Raw genomic sequence first — 6,000 nt, forward strand, 5'->3', positions numbered from 1 at the left:
CTAGGGTTTGTGTGCAAATGTCTATTTTAGGAGGGGGTTGCTGGAGGTACCAGTAAGAGAGTGGGGAACCGAGGCAGGCCAATGCAGTGTGCATTTAATGAACAGGTTATTGCTGTGGGAAGGTGCAGGACACTTGATGACCTCTGGGATTTATTGTAGACACACAGGAGGTCAAGCAATCCCCCCACACCTCTTCTGCCTCCTCTAGCCTGCCCTCTACGCAAGCTGGATGTGCTTCTGAACAAAGAAAGCCCTTAGTCTGAGTCACCGGTGCTTTCAGTAGGAAACTCAGGGTGCACTTAGCACTGAGTGCCAACAGGTAGGGTGGGAACTTGGAGCATCTATTGGGGAAAGTTATGAAAAGGTAGGCACATAAGAAAAAGTTCATTGGGAAGATCTTCAACTCACTGGTGTTCACACTTGGGATGTGTCGTAAGTCATTTGTTTGCAAAGCTGTAAAACGCTCCCAGTTCTAGAAAGCCGAAAGCATTTCCTCTAGCGTAGTACTGTTGGAGGGGATTTAGGAAGGAGAGAGGGGCAACGATTATCATTTCCGTTTCACCTATGGAAAAATGATCAGTTACATGAATAGGCCAAGATCATCCCATGTTAGTGATGGCACTAGAACCAGGCAACGTGTGTTGGTGTTCCTTGCCTGGAACACTTCCCTTCGACAGTGTGAAGTACCTCTCAGAAATATGGCCCATGAGGTGGATTTTCCAGGGGCGAGTGAGGGCACTAGGGCAGGAAAGGTGACCCACTGCTGTAACCTACGTTGTTTGGGGTATAGTGGTAAGAACCGTAGCCTTGGCTCCAGACAAACCAAAGTTCAAAGGTTCATTCTATCATTTACCAACTATGTAAACATTAGCAATTATTATGTGCTAAATGACACCTACAGGAGCCATGACAGTTCCCAGCTGACCATAAGAGGCCAAAGAGTGGGCAGGGGGTGCCCAATTCCTGGAAATCTCCATCCCTTCTCCAAAATAGTTGGAATAATCCTCCTACTCATTAGCATATAGAATTACCCAGCCCATAAAATCTAACCACTCCCACACCTCACGGCCACTTTCTCTTTCCTAGCTGGCCCCATGTTCTGGGGCCACCTCTCTTGCTTTCCAAGACAGTCTGCACTCTGTCTATGGAGTGTGTATATTCCTGAATAAATCTACTTTCACTTAAAAAAAAAAGAAAAAACAAATTGTGTAAACCTCAGTTAAGCTATTTATCTTCTCCAAACTTCAGTTTCATAATATGCTAAATGTGGGTAACAACACCTCCCACGTGGGTTTTGCTGGGAGGATTAACTAAGATAATAAGTGAGAAAGAGCTTTGTAAGCCACCAAGAACCATACATAAAAGGCATCAACAGAATAGTCCAAGAGATTTGTGAAGGAGTCAGGACAGCTTCCCTCTCTAGCATTTCCATGGAGACTGTGAAACCATAGCAGGCTTTTCGTTGTTTTAGTATGATTTTAGAAATCTTTTTTTAAGGCTCAGGGTGAAAGCTGATGGAATTGAAAATTCTGGGAGGAGATTAGGGGAAGAGCTCGAGTTTGAGCTCATAATCTTCCTTTGCAGCAACATATTGACAAAGTCTGCTCAAGACGGAATGATTTCCATGGCGCAGGAAATCCGTCAGTCGGCTGCTTCCCTTAGACAGAAAGCAGAGACCCCAGGTTAAAGAAGCAGAGCCAACGGAGGAGTTCAGGCACCTTCCAGTGCCACGATGCTCGCTGCCTGTCAACGGCGTAACTGTAATTCCAGGGAAAGTCCCAGGGAGATCCTTGTCGTCATGGTTACTTGCATTCATTTTGCCAGGGCTGCTATCACAAAATGCCGCAGACTGGGTGGCTGCAACAGCAGAAATTTATTTCCTCCCCATTCTGGGGGTTTGAAGTCCAAGATCAAGGTGTCGACAGGTTCTGACTGGCTTATCTCTTTGGCTTATAGAGCCCCCACCACCACCACTTTCTGTGTCCACACATGACCTTTTCTCTGTGCATGTGCCTCCCTGCTGTCTCCTCCTCTTCTTATAAGGACACTAATCCTACTGGATTAGGGCCCCACCTTTGTGACCTCATTTAACCTTAATTGCCCCTTTAAAGGTGCTATCTCCAAACACAGATGCGTTGAGAATTAGGGCTTCAACACATGGATTTTGTTGGGACAGAAGTCAGTCCGTAGTATTACACAGTGGCGAAGATACGGTTCCACATGTGTTCTGACCGTAAACTAGGTGGTGTCACTCAGCTTAATCCCAAACTCACCAACAGGCATATTTTGATCTTTTTAAAAAAAAAAAACAGACACTTTGTTATATACACAGGTAATAAAATCCCAGACTTACCATTAGGCACGTAAACACAGACTCTGCTAAATATTTAATATTATCAAGCTTGAGCAGCTTGAGCTTGGTTTTGAGGCCATCAGCCTCAGTGTCTCTCTTTCTGTCTGTCTAAGTTAGGGGCCCGATCTTGCTGGGATCATGTCACTGTCTCTGGCCCTCATTTCCAGCAGCTTTATTTTGTTCAATGAGTGCAATTCTTTTATTCTGCTCTTTTCTACATTAAAGTCTAATCTTATATCTGTTGGGGTTTTATCACTTCATCGATAGCTTGTTGTTTTAATTGATGTAGTTCAAGTTTTATTTCCTCATTTTCTGCTTTGAGGGATGAATATTCACTGTTCTCCAAAATAATCATACCCTTTTCCACGTTAGGAACTTGAGACATTATAATCTGCAGAAGAGTGATCTCTTGCATCTTGGTGACTGCGTCTTTGCAGATGGGATCTGCGTTGGCCTCCATGATCCTGACTGATGCAGACGCCATGATTTCTGCTTGTTGAGGCGTAAACCCACTTCCTTTGAGTAAACACACTCAGGCATGGGTTTAAGGCTCATTTGGGACTGAGGATTTTGAACTGTAGTTGAAAGACGGGGAAGCCTTTATGATGTGGGTCTTAATTTCAGGAGTGGGCTTCCGTTCAGCTCTACGGCTGACTAGTTCTGTTACCTTGTGCAGTATCGTTTGATTCTTGATCATTTGTCTATTTGTTCATTCACTCAGGGAACATGAACATGAACACAGAACATCTCGGAAGAGATGTTCATGTGTAAACAAAAGATGCATTAGAAGGGCAGCTCTAAGGATGATGAGTTGAGAAGTATTTTTTGGATGTTTGTGTGCTGAGAGGAAGAAGGTCATAGGGATGGAGATGTTGGAGTCTTAAGATGAAGAAGATTTAAGATGATCCAGCTCAATACTAAAGGAGACAGACGAGATGGAGGCTAGAGCCCAGAGGAGGCTGTTATTCTAAGGAATAAGGATGGTCCCTCTTCTCTGTGTTTACATATGCAGATGTTCTGTGATACAGCTGATGGTTGTGGTTTCCTTTTTGAAGGCAAAAGGGAGATGCATTTCAAAGCACCAGTTTAAACAGTTCCTTTTTAATTTTCACTAACAAATAGGCCTTCAGGGTTTGCAAATCTACAAATAGATAATTTTCCATTTTTGTTCCTAATGAGAAGCATACAGTGCCTTTTAGGATGACCACATCTGAGGATCTGAATGCCAGTTTGGTGAGTGAAGGACAAATAAATTTCCCTTCAAATGACATCTCTGTTCCTAGCCTGATTTATTAAGTAGAGAGTCAGATAGGAGTTGCATAATTCTGTAGGTTCCTTCTGTTTACAGGCACTGTTCTAGGTTCCAGGAGAAAATCGAAGACAAGTAAGACGTAGTCTCTGTCTTTAAAGAGGTCACAGTCTAGCAATAGCCGTACATTCAGTCCTAACATGAGCTTGTCCGTGCCTGATGGTTTCTTCCCCGGCAGCAGAGGTCAGGGTAGTGAAAGCCACAGAGCATGGGGGTGGGAAAGGTGAAGGATTAGGTGCTGGGAAAGGAAACAAAAGGAGGAAGTTAGTGAACAGCTCTAAATACTGCAAGGCAATTTGGAAAAATGTCTTTATAGACAGAAGGACACACATGTTTTTCATAACCCCAGAGAACAACTTCCGTGGTGGAGATGGCTTTAATCTGAGCCTTCAAGTGAAAGCAGTAAGACGAAACTGGGACATTCCAACCCGGAGGGAAAAGCGTGAAGGCAGGCAAAGGGGGAAAACGTGCCCAGCGTGGTAGGTGGAGAAAGGAGCTCCTTTTTTGAGGATGTCCTTGGGTGTGTGTGGATAAAGCAGGATGCTTGGTGGTTATAAAGAGAAATAAAAAGGGTTGGTTGGGGCGCTTGCTTCGAATGTCGGGCTGGAGAGGCTGCACGTTATCCTGGAAGCCACAAGCAGGTCATCACCATTTTGAACACAGTGGATTGAAGAGAGAATGGGAGGCAGTGGGAGGTGCGACCACGAGAGAGCTGAAGTGCCAAGCCTCCCATGCAGGCTCTGTCGTCGTATCAGATTTTACCTACACAGCACACATTTGAAGATGACCACTGCAGAGCATTAAACCCCGAGTAGAGGCCCTCCTGAGCATGGGGCCTTGGGTGACTACACTACGTGCGTGTCTGTGAAGCAGGCTGTGGAGTGAAGAATACTGTTTCAGTGGAATGGGGGTGGGAATAGTTGAAGTTACAGTGTGGTGGGTCGAGGCTAGGATGGGACATGATGCAGACGATCATTTTAATGGTAGAGGGAGGGATACTGGTGAGCACACGGGTCTGTGAAGGAAGGAGAAAGCTTTCTGAGAGTTTTGGGGGAAGGATGGGTAACTTAAGCATGTTTGTGGACAAATGGGGTAAGAGCATACCTCTTACAGACGGTGTGAAGGATGGGACTAATCACTAAGGAAAAACCTCACAAAGTGCATAGAGATTGGATCAACAGTATAGAAGGAGGGGGTGGGAAAAGACGAGGGCAAGTTCTGATCCAGGAAGGCAGAAGAAAGCAGGGTGAATTCAGACAAGTGATGGCGGTGGCATAAATATTGGGTAGCCCAGTCTTGGTGAAGAAGATGAGGATGCCATCCACAGAGGGTGCAGATGCCTCAGTGGGGCTGTAGAGTCAAGAGAAGCTCAGGAAATTCTGGAGAAATTGATGGATGGAAAGAAGTCAGGTGTCTTAGAGCCATGGAGTTTCAACTAGGCTGCGCATCAGTGGCATGGCTTTAGGCGAATCACTTCATCTCTATGAAACTGCTTACTCCTTGATATAATTAGATACAAAAATAACACATACAGTGTTACAGAATAACATATAATATTAATATTATATTAATTATATTAATAATTCTGTATAAAATATAGACTAGCATTCATATATAATAATTATATTAATAATAATATGCAGTGTTCAGTATTCTAAGTACTTTACTCTGTTAATTCTCACAACAACCACATGATGAGAAAGAGAGGAATGGAGAGGCTAAGTGACTTGAAACACTGAAGGGGTGGAGGAGAAGAGGCTGGGACTTGAACCCATGCATCTGGCTCTAGGGACTGTCCTTGTCACCTCTGGGCCATGGTGTCTTAGCACCTAGGAATCTCTTAAGTCTTAAAAGGCGCTGACATCCGATGTGTCCATGAAATTAACTTTTTTATTATTTTTTTTAATTATTATTATTATGTTTTAGACCGACTAGTGGCTTCTCGATTCTTCTTGTAAGTCCATTTTCCCTCTATGACCTACCGGTCAGTGTGCCGAGGAAGACAAGTTCTCACGCTCCCAGGCAGCACCATGGGGAACAGCTCATCACAGGAAAGGCTGGAAATGACCGCGAGGTGGCAGCATTCACTCAGTGATACCTGGCTTTGCACTAACCCAAAAGTCAGAACTGGACCCTTTCTTACCCTTTATTTTCCCGAAACCTCAAGGTACGTATACCTACCAGAAAATGAAGCCACGACTTGATCTTGTGAGGAGCTCAACAATGAAAGAGCCACAGAAGTCCAAGTAGAGGTATCCCCATAGGAGCTCAGAGCCTCTTTGGGGGGAGAAGAAAGAAGAGAAATCAGAACCACGAGGAACTGACGAGTGATTCAGTT

The 6,000-nt window shown here is 44.4% G+C and overlaps 1 pseudogene; it reads right to left on the minus strand.

Moving 5' to 3' along the window:
• Positions 1 to 2,320: 2,320 nt before the first annotated feature.
• LOC105070160 (mitochondrial calcium uniporter regulator 1 pseudogene) lies at positions 2,321 to 2,894 on the minus strand (annotated as a pseudogene).
• Between the last annotated feature and the right edge of the window lie 3,106 nt (positions 2,895 to 6,000).

This window comes from Camelus bactrianus, chromosome 10 (assembly GCF_048773025.1).
Source record: "Camelus bactrianus isolate YW-2024 breed Bactrian camel chromosome 10, ASM4877302v1, whole genome shotgun sequence".
NCBI classification, from domain to species: domain Eukaryota; kingdom Metazoa; phylum Chordata; class Mammalia; order Artiodactyla; family Camelidae; genus Camelus; species Camelus bactrianus.